The 14,531-nt window shown below is 33.5% G+C and overlaps 1 long non-coding RNA gene across 1 annotated transcript; it reads right to left on the bottom strand.

Moving 5' to 3' along the window:
- Nucleotides 1-564: 564 nt before the first annotated feature.
- LOC143222605 (uncharacterized) lies at nucleotides 565-6,563 on the bottom strand. Its single transcript, XR_013012372.1, has 2 exons — nucleotides 4,559-6,563; nucleotides 565-1,045 (listed from the first exon to the last, which is right to left on the bottom strand). It is a non-coding gene; the product is annotated as an uncharacterized LOC143222605 (long non-coding RNA).
- Between the last annotated feature and the right edge of the window lie 7,968 nt (nucleotides 6,564-14,531).

Genomic DNA, 14,531 nt, shown 5'->3' with positions numbered 1-14,531 from the left:
TGCTGCCGTTAGATGTTATGTTGAAGTCAGTTTTTTATGTTCTAAATAAAAATATATTAAACTACCATGAGAAATTCTGTAACATATTTCTTGTTGTCAATTATGTTGCTTCTGTGTACAGTTTCAGTTTGTTCTAATAAAGTAGCATCAATATGTAAATAAATATTGTATTATTTGTATGATATAAAAAATTAGAACATTGATACAAATAAGAATTATCCATATAAAACATTTATGCATTACATTGTTTCAGCATAAATTATTAATTTTCTTTATAATGTAGGCTTAATGTTAAAACAAGTGATGATGTTTTTTCTAGTGAAATTTCTAGCTAGTTATAAAATGTGATTTTATTATATAGTAGTTTGTGTTTAAGAAAAATTTTATTTCAGAGGATAAATATCAATTTCTGACACAATTACATATAAACAGTGACAGCATAAAAAGTGTCAAACCAAAATAGAAAACAAGTTACCAGTTTTGTTTAAAATGTATGTAACTTGCAAGCAGTATTAACATCAAGTTACTAAATGCTACTGCTTACATAAATAAAGCTCAATGTAACCAAATAACATTTTTTATTCAAGTTTGATTAGTTAGTACACTTTATGATCAGTTTTTGGTTTGTAATGAGCTAACAAAGACACATTATTAGTAAGTTTCACTGTATTAAAATTTCTTGAATAAACTACAAGGTCAAATCCAGAAACCAGCACCTCATGAATTCTCTTAAATCAATTTAAACCAAAAACCTTTAGAGATAGTACTTCAGTAAAATACATTTCATATGCTTAACAAGCCCTAAAAAGTGAAACACCTGTACAGTAACTTGAAATAAAAATTTAGATTTGCAATAAAAACAAAATGAAAGATGCAATTTTCATCTTCTATATTCACTTGATCAACACAAGCTGCTATAAGTTGTTTAATAATTCAGGTTACTTTTCTCTGCCAGTGGAAAAGTTGTAAGTTCATGACTTACAATTTTAAAATCCAGGGTTTGGTTCCCCATGATAGACACAACAAACAGCTTGATGTGGCTTTGCTCAAAAAAGAAATAAACAGTTTAGTTTCTAAGGAAAAAAAAGGCATATCTTAAAACATTTGTCAATGTTATAAACAATTATTAATTGTTTTTTATGCATGGTATAAGAAACACAAAGGAGAAAAATTTGTTTATTAAATAACCTTCAGACATAATTTTTATTAATTTCAAAAATGTATTTCTTTCCAAGTATAATCATGTTTACATGAAACATTTTAAACATATAAGTAATACTTCTGTTGAACAAGAGATTATATTTTCAGTAGTGATAAAAAGTATTTTTTGCTCATATACTTTTGAACATGAAAAAAATCTGGTACTTTGTACCATCATTAAGACTTGAATAAGAAAAACATTGGCATACAATTTTGACATTAGAAGGCTTATGGTTTAAATATATGTGTTTGTAAGAGGTAATTGCACAAGTCAGATATTTTACACAGAAGTATGCACAAGATTTCTTTTATTGATCAGGTACATAAATTATTTTATATTACAATGGAAACATGGTATTATCATGTGTCTAAAATGGTGTAGATTTCAATGTTGTTCCTTTTAAACAGTATCAGAATTTTAAAACCCTTCACATTATCTGTTTTGATGTAATGTTTTAATCAGCACAATACTGGTAATTAACATTTATAATTTTCAACCTAAATTCCTAATAACATAGATGTTTAAAAAAAGCCAGTGTTATATGATGCACAGTTAATATGTAACAATGGAACTTGTACTTAGTCTTAGAATAAAATACTTTTGCTCAATAATTTACTGTTAAAATACAAGATTTGGAACAGTCTCATAAAGTATCTTAGTGTGTTACTGTGTCATATCTGGAGTGCTTATTTTATCATTATACATTTAATTAATGAGTAAAAAATTGTTATTATATAATGAGACTGGAGATAGTCTCATTTTTATGTATTTATTTTGCATGTTTAAAAGTTGTTTTTTCTTTTAACATCTGTTATTTGCAGTTTACACAAATGTTACCTTAATACCTAAATCCATAATTTTCAAATATTATGAATCATCAAAACTAAGGTTATATAAACATGGTAAGTAGAGTTCACTCATATTAACTCATTTCTTTGTATAATGAGTGAGTTATTACAAATAAACTAATCTATATGTACCCCTAAAATACAATTATTTTTAAGAAATAAGGATTAAAAACATTATAGTAATCCCCTTTCTTCTTTAAACTGTTGTATTTTAATGAAACATGTTAAGTGAAAGGTTTTTAAACCTTAATTGTAATGACAGTTACTATCTGATTTAACTGTAGTAACTTTATGTTACAAATTTATATTTTCAGTTACCAGCATTTAAGCCATTGATGAACTCTCTCAGCTGAAGCTAATGTTAAAGAAACCCACTATCGTTGAGACTAAGGAAGTGTTGGAAGTATTAAAGCTACGCTTTTAATTGTCTTGAAAGATTTTCATGCTGGCATGTGGACGAGGTTTAAACTAATGAAAACTTGATAAATCTTAGGAGACAACAGGCCAAGACTAAAGTCCTTGAGCAACTTGTTTGTTGATGATGTTGGACTAGATTTATCTCAATCCCAAGAGGACATACTTACATCATAACCTAACTATCAGCTGGAAAAAGATGAAAGTTCTGTATCAACCAGCACCAAGGAAATCTTGCATCCCTCCAGTAGTATCCATAGGAAATCATATTTTTGAGGCAGTACACAAGTCAACTTATTTTCAGAGCATGCTGTCAATAGAAGCCACCACTGATGAAGAAATTGTCAACAAGATTGCTAATGTAAGCAAAACCTTTATAAAACTTTGGGAACACCTCTTGGACCAGAAAGGCATCAGTTTACAGACCAAGTTGAAAACCCATAAATCCATAGTCATCTCATCTCTGTTTTATGGATGTGAGTCTTGAAAAAAATACAGTCACCATTTAAATAAACTTAATTATTTTCATGCCAGATATCTTAACCAACTGACAGAAATTGGAAGGAAAGACAAAGCTCCTGATACAGAGGTCCAACAATAGGCAATGATGCTAAGTGTTAGTGCCAGGGTCTTGAAAGCATAACAAAGGTGATTGGAGCATGTAATCAAAATTTCAGAAGCACATATCTCAAAGAAGATATTCTGTATAGGGCTTGTTAAAGACGAATGGTCACAATGTAACATACAAGGTACAAAGACTACTTGAAGTCAGCAATTAATTTCTGCAATATTAATGTTGACAACTAAAAACTGGTAATATAGTTCATAATGGAGCATCTGGCTTTGAATATTGTTGCATCAGGGATGCATAGACCAACTGATGCCTTCACAAGTCTTGTCAATATGACATACAGTCATTTGCCACAAATCCAGAATTATTCTTTGCATAGTGAAGAAAGTTTAGTATAAGAATTGGGCTTATAAGCCATTCACGAGTACATAAAAAAACCCTGAAATGTAAAGCATCTGCCATCTTCATATATGATGGACTAACAACAATATATCAACCACACTGTGTCTTCTATGTCCAGTGCAGGCAATATTCTTTGTCAAATACAAGAACTATTCAGGCTGACTGTGATATAACAGACAAAGTAGCAGTCAAGACAATAACTATTTTATCAGTTGTTTGAACAATAACTGTTATTTTTTATCATTTTATTTAAGTCATTATTCACCTATCAGTATGAGAATAGCCAACTGGTTAAAAACTTCTGATAATACTTTGAAAAGGTGACTGATCTAGCTGAAAAGTTTGAGGTTAATGTCAAGACAACTTTTAGAGTAATATTAGGGGTGGAGACACCAGCGAATTTTCAGAAGAGAACCTTCCCACAGACAAGGCAGTAAAAGTTTATCAATTTTTACCATAAACCATGGAAAAGAAAATCATTGTTGTCAGGACTGATGAAAATAAGTTGCCTGAAAGGTTTTTCTAAAAGTTACAAAGTGAAATAAGACAAACATATATATCAATCTAACCATATGATGGCTCATAATGTTGAAACTTATGTTAATCTAGTACTGGTGTTACGTATATGTCAAATTGACAGAGTTGCCTCATGACAAATATCAACTTGTATAATTTACTTAAAGTGATAGCATAGGACTATTTCCTTGCATTCTTTGGTGTACTTAAAGCCAGCTGATCTGTTTGTCAGTCTTGTATATAACACATTACAATAGAAGTTACGTGTTTGCCTGATGTTCACTTGCACAAACATTTCAGGTTTAGTGACTGTCCAATGCATTTTCTGACAGGAATGTACAGATGAAGAGATAGTATGTCCAACTGAATCAAAATATATTTGTAAACGTTACAACATTGTTGTAATATAATATACTGAGAAATACTTGGGTATTTAAATAGAAATATATAAGTACAAAGGATTAATAGTTTGAACGCTAGCAAAGCAAAAAAAAAAAAGGTGGTTAGGATTTCAGAGCCAAATCTTGCTGGAGGATAAGCCTGCAAAGAATAGTCATGGCTCTTCTAATACAAACGAAGCTGATTGGAAATATTAAAAGAACTTACTCTCTATATATAGCTGAAAAATCAGACAAATGAATCATAAGCATCCACAATTATCGCTTGTTCACGTTATGGTCGTAAAGGAAGCTTACACAAGATTTAAGGACACAATACACCTATCCTCAAGACTTTGAGGATCACTCCCCGCGACATAATTTTATAGAGAACCTATTTTTCATTCAAAAATAAATCACACAAATAAAATAATATTGCCAAATATATATATAGATAACATGCAACTCGTAAGTATACTGAATACATTATGATATATTCGACAATAAATTAGGCTAAGTTCAAAGGCGGCGCCAGGATATTTTCGTTGGGGGGGGGGGCTGAGGTAAACTGTGGAGGGGCTTCCCAAAATGTCATCAATATAAAATATAGATGGTAAATTATAATAATGTAAATACCAAGGTACCTTTCAGAAAGGTGTGCTATTTTGAACTGCGTTTTCAATGCAGTTTTCATTGGAAACTCATACTGTGATTAATAATTCATTATTACAAATTAGAAATAATCTGTTTATGAAAATATGCGTATATGTAAAAGAGGAAGCTCACCTAAATTCCACTCAAGGTAAAGAAAATCAAGATTAGCTTAGATTGAACATTTAATATTCCACTAAGAGTAAAGCTACAAATCAAAAGAAATATAACATAAAGACAGTTTACATAGCAGAAACGAATTATTCCATGTGAAGTTAATACACTGAGGAAAAGTAAGGTCGCTATCAGGCTAACTATCTTTCATCATGTTGTATTTATAGTCAATATTACTTCAAAACAATGCGCCTGTTCTGGGGATTGGCAGCAAATGTGTCTATAACAGTATCAATATCAAGTTGTTTTGCCCTCCTGGAGTTTACTGATATGACAGCAAGGTTGCTGGTGCGGTTGTTACCACTGCTTTTGCGCAAGTATGTCTTGAGAAGCTTCAGACACGAGAAACTTCTCTCACAGGCAGCTGAAGTGACAGGCAGGGTCACAGCGATGCATACAAGTTTGTGGAGATGCATGAAGGCATCTTTGTATGGCTCCAGCATGGTTGCAAACTCCAATGGTGTGGATATTTCCTGCCACTTGTCTTTGTTCCTGACAATTAGCCGGTTCAACTGGTGGACCTCCACTGCGAGGTCATCCTCTGCCACACCATAGTTTGCTAAATTGCAGTTGACCTTCACAGAATGGCTGGTTTTTTCATAAGTTCACATTATTCATACAGGCCAAACTGTGATTGTGATATTGTTCTTATTATCATAAGTGTGAGAAGCACCTGTTACAATAATGTAACTACTACATTACATTAAATTAGGCACTTCTAAATAGCCCAATGACAATTTCAAAATTCATTTTAGAATTGTTTAGAAATAGTATTTGGTCAGTTAACATGTAAGGTTATTATCTAATCATAAGTATAACATTAATTGGATTGTAAGTCACAATTTTAAGTGTATGTCACAATCATCAGTACAGTTTTTAATGGCTGACACACAATGCAAAATGATCTCACAGAGGACACATCACCGGCTAAATGCTTCATAGTTTTGACCTATACACAATACATTTATACATGCATGCTATGTTTTACTTTTCAATAAAAGATAAATGAAATTAATGGGTAAATACCTGTGAAACCTTTGGTTTATCAAGTAAAATCCCTGATAATCTGTTGTAACTTCGTCATATAATATTCGTCAAAGCTCGCGACAGAATGGCATTACACAGGGAGCGGCAATACAGCGCATGAGTTTCAGTGCATACAGTACGTTGCTATGGGACGCATGACACATACTTCCATCTTAATGAAGATGGCCCGGCATGGCTAAGCGTGTTAAGGCGTGCGACTCATAATCTGAGGGTCGTGGGTTCATCATCCTCGTTGCGCCAAACATGCTCGCCCTTTCAGCCGTGGGAGCGTTATAATGTTACGGTCAATCCCACTATTCGTTGGTAAAAGAGTAGTCCAAGAGTTGGCGGTGGGTGGTGATGACTAGTTGCCTTCCCTCTAGTCTTACATTGCTAAATTAGGGACGGCTAGCATAGATAGCTCTCGAGTAGCTTTGTGCGAAATTCAAAACAAACTTAATGAAGACGTTGAGTTCTACAGATCTATGTCTTTTTGATGTTAATTGTTAAGCAACAACGACGAGTGTGTTTTCCATATTTTATGAATACATGTAGATAACAATATTGGGGGCTCAAGGGAAGCTTGGCTCATTTGAGGGGTGGGGCTCAAGCCCCTCCTTGGCGCCGCCACTGGCTAAGTTTAATATTTATGTACAAATGCGTGTATAACTCGACAGTTGGGCTCCTGCAACTTTGAAGAACATTGGTAAAACACTTATTAACAAATGCATAAATAAATAAATAGTACCTTCAAAAGTGTCCCCTGCTTATGCAGCGGTAAGTCTACGGACTTACAACGTTAAAATCAGAGGTCTGATATCCCTCAGTGGACTCGGCAGATAGCATGATACACACACCTTCAAAAGTACTCAACTCCGAATTAGATGAAAGGAAGTATAAACTAATACATCTGTAAATTCAATACACTTTATACAAACTTACAAATATGAAATAAAAAATAAATAAACTGTTAAAAAATATAAAAGTTGTAGCAAAAGATAAAGGTTAAGTAGAAATTACCAAAAATAAATTAAAAAAACTGACACCAGTAATAACGTATTTAGTTATAATGTCAATGGGAAATAAGTTCCCAGGTATTTTAAAAGTTGCTGTCATTATACCAAAATTAAAAGAAGGAAATAAAACTGATTTAAGTAATTACATACCGATTGCTTTATCAACAGTTATATCAACTATTCTTGAAAAGATTATTTTAAAAAATTAATAAACTTTTTGGATTTAATACATTCTTTCTCGAATTGTCAATTTGGACATCATGAAAATATTAACACAGAGTATTAATAAATAAATAAATTAATGATGATAAAATAACATCTTTTTTTTTTCTAGATATATGAAAACGCTTAAAATGAACTTATAAAAGAAATTAATGATTTTAAAATTAATATAGAGGTGGTTTACTGAGAATTTATTGTGCTTAAATGTAAATAAAACGCTCTACATAATCTAAATGATTTTAATCGAATAATTTTAAAGCAATAATTAATGAGAATTATCTTTATAAACATCTATTGAAAATTATAGGAAAAATAATTCAATTATACAAAAGCAAGTGTCAAATATCTTAGAGTAATATTAATTCTTCATAGCTTAAACTGGACAGAACAAATAAAAATAATGAAGAAAAATTCAAAGAATGAAATGAAAAATACTTGTTTTGCTTGATTTGATTCAATTATGCAAGATGATATCACGTGCTGATGAGATGTCTATCTAACAAACGTAAAGTGTTATAATACAGTTACAAAATAATATTATAAGATGCATATCATCATTATAACAATATGATCATGCTAATTAGTTCTTAAAATATTAAATATACCACCCTTGTACGAGTGCTCGGCATGCGCCTCGTAATCCGAGGGTCGCGGGTTCGCATCCCAGTCGCGCTAAACATGCTCGCCATCCCAGCCGTGGGGGCGTTATAATGTGACGATCAATCCCACTATTCGTTAGTAAAAGAGTAGACCAAGAGTTGGCGGTGGGTGGTGATGACTAGCTTCCTTCCCTCTAGTCTTACACTGCAAAATTAGGGACGGCTCAGCTTTTTCTTCCTGGTTGGGGGTTGTGCAGTTGGCTCACAATCTGCTCACTAAAAAAACCAGCCTGTTAATGAATCCGCAGGAGATTCACTTATGAATACATATGAAGGAACATAGCCTTCATGGAATCGAGAGGCATAATGATAACCATTATACAAGTTACATAATTATAAAACACTAAATAAATTTAATAAAAATATTCGAAATTGGAAAAAATAAAATCAATATACGAAAGAAAAATATATGGAAAAAGTTATTTGTGTCAAGCTCAAAATTATATAATAATATTATAAATGAAAAATATTACTACTAAGTATAAAAAAATATTAAAATTATCATTTGAAAATGAATAGCTTTAATAGTTTGTTGGTTTTTTTTTTAATTTGCGCTAGCCATCCCTAATTTAGCAGTGTTGGACAAGAGGGAAGGCAGCTTCCACACAATGTCAACTCTTGGGCTACTCTTTTATCAACAAATAGTGGGATTAAGCGTCACATTATAACACCCCCCCACAGATGAAAGGAAGAGCATGTTTGGTGTGACGGGAATTTAAACCCGTGATCCTCAGATTAAGAGTAGAACGCCAATGTAGCGGTCTGGACTCCTTCAATAGTGGCCTGGCATGGCCTAGCGCGTAAGGCGTGCGACTCGTAATTCGAGGGTCGCGGGTTCGCGCCCGCGTCGCGCCAAACATGCTCGCCCTCCCAGCCGTGGGGGCGTTATAACGTTATGGTCAATCGCACTATTCGTTAGTAAAAGAGTAGCCCAAGAGTTGGCGGTGGGTGGTGATGACTAGCTTCCTTCTCTCTAGTCTTACACTGCTGAATTAGGGACGGCTAGCACAGATAGCCCTCGAGTAGCTTTGTGCAAAATTCCAAAACAAAACAAACAAACAAACCTTCAATAGCAGCAACAAACCTCCAACCAAGCATGAATAATTTAGAAGAATACTGCCAGAAATATAGAATAAAAATAAATATTCCAAAAAACCAGGTAATACTATTCACCAGACTAAATAAACTGAAAAAAATATCCAACAAAGTTATGCATGAACGGATCACTTTCACAGACTGTTACTTCGGCTAAATTTTTAGGATTAACTTACGATACCAAATTAACATGGATACAGCATACTAACAATATCCTAACTAGAATCTGAAAAAGAGCAAATTATGCAAGAAGTCTTTCAGGTAAAAATCAAGGCGCATCACATGATAATACAATAAAAATCTACAAAACATACATTAGATCTATAATATAATACGCATCTCCTGTCTGGATAAACATAACACAAAAACAGTTACACAAACTACAAAAAATACAAAATTCAATCTTAACTTCAGCTTATAAAGTACCACGTAATACTTCATCCACATTCATACATAAGTATGCAAACGTAGTGACAGTATATAAAAGGCTCTTGCATAATGCACCAAATTATTCTAATAAAAATTGGCATAAAAACGATTTATTATGTGATCTATATACATCAGTGGTTCTCAACCAGGGGTGCTCGTACCCCTTGAAGGTGCGAGATAGCGTTCCAGGTGGTGCGAGATAACATTTCAAGTTTGTTGTTGTTTATATTAAGGGTACTGTCCTATATATTCAAAAATTACGTTCGATTTTTATTTTTTATTTCTTTTTTGTTACAGACGTAGCTTTTTACCTTGTTACGATGAACTATCGTTTCTACTGTCACCGGCGCAGACCGAAATCTTAATGTACAACTGTAAACAAACAACACACGAAACGTAAACGTGACCCAAATACTCAGCACAACTAATTAGGTTACGTTCGTGAACGCCTTCTTAAAGTGTCTATTATTTATGTTATGTATTCACGTGATCGTGACTCGAGAAACTTCCAGAAGTATCCATAGTTAATCGATGACGTCATGTGACGTATATTCGAAAATGTTCTAGAAAGTTTCACCCATGGGTGATGCTATGGTAGTCAGTGCATTGTTGATTCTGTGTTCGTACAAAAAAACTTCATTATGTCAAAGAAAAGGAAATGGAATGATGATTATGTGAAGTTTGGTTTCACTTGCATCGGAACAACTGAGGATCCGCAAAAACCCCAGTGCATGCTTTGTGACGCTGTCCTTTCAAACGCAAATTTGAAGCCATCTAAGCTGCAGGAACACTTCAACAACCGGCATGGTGGGGCAGCTGTTGCAGGCCATGATGTTGAATCGTTGAAAGGTAGAAGGGCCCGCATTGATTCTCGAGCAACCCTTCCAAAATTAGGTTTTATATCTGCTGACAAATCGCTGTTGATGGCTTCATACCACGTGGCGTATAAGGTAGCCAAATCAAAGAAGCCCTATACAATTGCAGAAGAGGTGATAAAACCGTGTGCATTAGAAATGGCAACAATTGTTCTGGGAAAAGAAACCTCAAACAAGCTTAAATTAGTGCTGTTATCAAATAATGTTGTTCAAAATCGAATTGGTGATTGGAGTTCGGACATTTTGGACCAAGTTATCGCAGATATCAGGGCTAGTCCCTTGAAAATCTCTCTCCAATTGGACGAAACAACTGATGTTGCAAATTGCAGTCAACTCATCGCACTAGTGAGGTATGTCCATGATGGTGCCATAATGGAAGATTTCTTGTTTCGTGAAGATCTGAAAACAACCACAAAAGGGAAAGATATCTTCCAGTGTGTGAAGGACTTCTTTGCAAAATATGATTTAGATATCCAAATTATTGGTTCTATGTGTACCTGCTATGCTAGGAAATAAATCAGGATTCTTTGCACTGATGAAACAAGAGATTCCGCACTTGCAAGGTGCTCACTGTTTTCTTCATCGACATGCTTTGGCATCAAAAACATTGCATCCAAAGTTGAAAAAGGTCCTTGACATTTCTGTGAAGACCATCAACTGGATTAGGGGTCGCGCTCTGAACCACGGCCACTTCAAGTCGCTTTGTGAAGATTTTGGAAGTGAGCATTCAGTTTTGCTTTTCCACACAGAAGTTCACTGGCTGTCACGTGGGAGAGCTTTAACGCGCTTCTTTGAATTGCGAGAAGAAGTCAAAACTTTTCTGAAGGAACGTGACTATGATCTGCCGGGCAAAATACAGTCACAATAATTCAACCAAATGCTAGCCTATTTGAGTGATATTTTTACTCGTATGAATGACCTGAGTGTATCTCTTCAAGGGAAAAACATAAACATATTTAAATGCTGCAAAAAGTTAAATGCTTTCAAAGAAAAGTTACATCTTGGGTGTCGACGAGTTAAAAGAGGGAATCTTTTCAATTTTCCATCACTCGGAGAAATGATAAGTGAGGATGAGTCCCTAATTCCATGTGTGTGTGAAGAAATTGTGGACCATTTGGAAATACTATCAAAGTCATTTAATGGATATTTTGGAGGAGAACTGGAAACTTCTGAAGAATGGATTATGAATCCGTACTCCTTCAATTTGGATAATATGTCGGATGATGAAGAACTGAAGGAAGATCTTATTAAACTGCGCACAAATCGAGTTCTTGAAATGCAGTTTGAAAGCAAAACATTGGAACAGTATTGGTGTTCGGCAATGGACATTTTTCCAAGACTTTGTGAAAAAGCACTAAATGTGCTCATCCCATTCGCGACGACATACTTATGTGAGTTTGGATTTAGTACCCTTTTGTAAATCCAGACAAAATCTAGAAATCGCTTGGGTGTACAGGCAGACTTGCGGATTGCTATTACTAACAAAGTGTCACGCTTTGAAAAACTCGTAAGAAATAAACAGGAACAAAAGAGTCATTAAATTTAAATTGGCTTATGAACATTTGAACATTTCAAATTCAAAGAAATTTCATTTCATGCTTGGATGAAAATTTATTTTTTGTAGACCATGTAGGGTTTATGCAATTTTTAGTTTGTTGTAATATTTTTTTGTTTTCCAAATGTTTTGTTTTTGTTTACATATCATTAAAAACTAATTATAAAAATTTGTTTGGCCACCTTAACCTTTATTCTTAAATAAATAATTACTGTGAGGGGTGCGAGAACATATTAAATCTTTTTAGTGGTGCGGGGCATAAAAAAAGGTTGGGAACTACTGACATACATGATGAACATAGCCCTAAGTACCTCTCTCCTATGAATATATATTTACGAAATATAAATCAAGCTGGCCACCATGCACTAGACGCTTAAAACTCGTACAATATTCATAGGTTTTTCTTTTGTATTATTATTATTTCTTCTCTCTTCCTTTTTCTTTCTTTCTCTTTTTCCTTTAAATATACATATATAAATAGATTAAAAAAATAAAATAAAAAGATAAATAAAAGTAATAATGGAAACAATATATATATAAAAGAAAAAAAACATACATAAATAAAAAAGGGGCAACTCAAGACAATACATGGACATTGCTCTGAAAATGGTCGTAGTACTGTGAGTTACTCTGGCCCCAAAGCACTACAACAACAACATAGTAGTAGCCGACATGAAAGTTAGGGATGGAGGAAGAGGTCTTGCGCACCTGACCCTCCTGGGTATCTAAAACTCAACATACCCAAATACCTACAAAGAAGAAGCGAGGCGAAGCGAAATCGAGCATCTTAACCACCTGGCCATACTGGGCCAGCTCTAAGTAACATAAAAAAAACAAGCTGAAATAACACACAAGAAAAACAAAGTTCAAGAACGTTTACCTCTCGTTTGTGCAGAATTTAAGTAAGAAGATCAACCAGGTAACCAAAACGTCGGTATATTTTGGAAGTTTACATGACACGTAGATCTGTTCTTGTCAAAACTAAACAAAGAGCATTTTAAGACGAATATAAGATCTACATTAAATAATCTAAGAAACAAATCCAAGACCTTCTCCTCACATATCGCTTAGTAGTAGGCAGTTGTTGCTCCTTTCAATTTTGTTTGAATTCAACTATCTATAAATGTTTCAATAAATACAATGAGTGAAAATGTTAACTATCACTAATTAATAGCTAAGTGTTAATAACAGTAGACTAAACGTAATTAACAGAGTATTTCTTATATGTGTATTGTTAAAGGTTTTTTTTTTTTAAGATACGCTTATTTGGTCGACGCATAAAATTACCTGTACGTAAATACCGATCTTATAAACAGCCTATTTTAAGAAATCTCTAACTCAATGGAATAAAATATTCTCATTTTATAAGGTGTTAAGATATTCAAACAAATCGTAGTAAGAGTGAAGTACATGGCTCTGTAGCACATACTTCATTATCTAAGAGCTTATTTTATACCTGTAATATTCTTGAATTTTTACTTAAAAAATCTTTTTATTTTCCGATCTTTACTAGAGTCTGATCTTGAAACGTTTTCCTCCTTCGCATCGTCGAAATTCACTTATCTCCACTCTCAGCCCAGTTTGCTTGTTATGGTTGCCAGGACGGTTAAATAACACCAAGCATCCAGGTAGATATCACCCAATATAAATTGTACTCCCTGTGTTCATTGCAATAGCAAGCCCACATTTGACGAATTACACTACTTTTTATTTCCACTCTAAGTTATTAAGTATACTTCTAAAGAATCACAGTAAGTGATTTCTGTTTTGGAACAACTTTCTTTTTATATTGTGGTCCATTACATTTTTAAGCTTAATTGTCTTTTCCATTTTTTGTGCTTCTACCTTTATTTCACTGGAAGTTCAACCTGGGTCAGTGTAACTGTCGTGCAAAGAGAGTTCCTGGTCTTGACGTTGAAACTTTTTGAAGTTAATCTATCCTTACATCCATGTTTTATTGCATAAATTTTATTCTCAACATTCACTCTTTCACAATATCAATTACTCATATCATATGGTGCAGAGAATCTCTGCAATCTGAGATGTCTTATATTTGTTCTTGCTAGAACTTTATGTATACTCTACTCCTTATTTCAATTATTGCAAGAACAACAACACAACCATCTAAATTCGAAAGAAATGCAAAATTTATGACAGTATTATTCTTAACAGAGAGCTGTAATACGAATCGCCACTGTATCGTGAATTTCCAAAAAAGAATCGCCACTTAACAGAGAGCTGTAATACGAATCGCCACTGTATCGTGAATAAAAAAGAAATGAAACGCGTCAAAACAGTGTGATCAATAAAAGAAAATGGTAACACAAACTACTGTTGAATCACAACACTATCCATTATTGTCGTGATTTTTTTACAATGTAAAATGCTTTTACTTATTTTCACCTTTGAATACAATTATTTTTAGTGCTACATAACGGCTCACAAAATGACTCTGAGTTGTTTTTTTTTTCAAGTGCAAACTTTTTTCAGCTCATAACTC

Source organism: Tachypleus tridentatus, chromosome 8 (genome assembly GCF_004210375.1).
Source record: "Tachypleus tridentatus isolate NWPU-2018 chromosome 8, ASM421037v1, whole genome shotgun sequence".
NCBI lineage: Eukaryota > Metazoa > Arthropoda > Merostomata > Xiphosura > Limulidae > Tachypleus > Tachypleus tridentatus.
The sequence above is the reverse complement of the archived record's forward strand: the minus strand, read 5'-3'. Positions and strand labels throughout refer to the sequence as shown.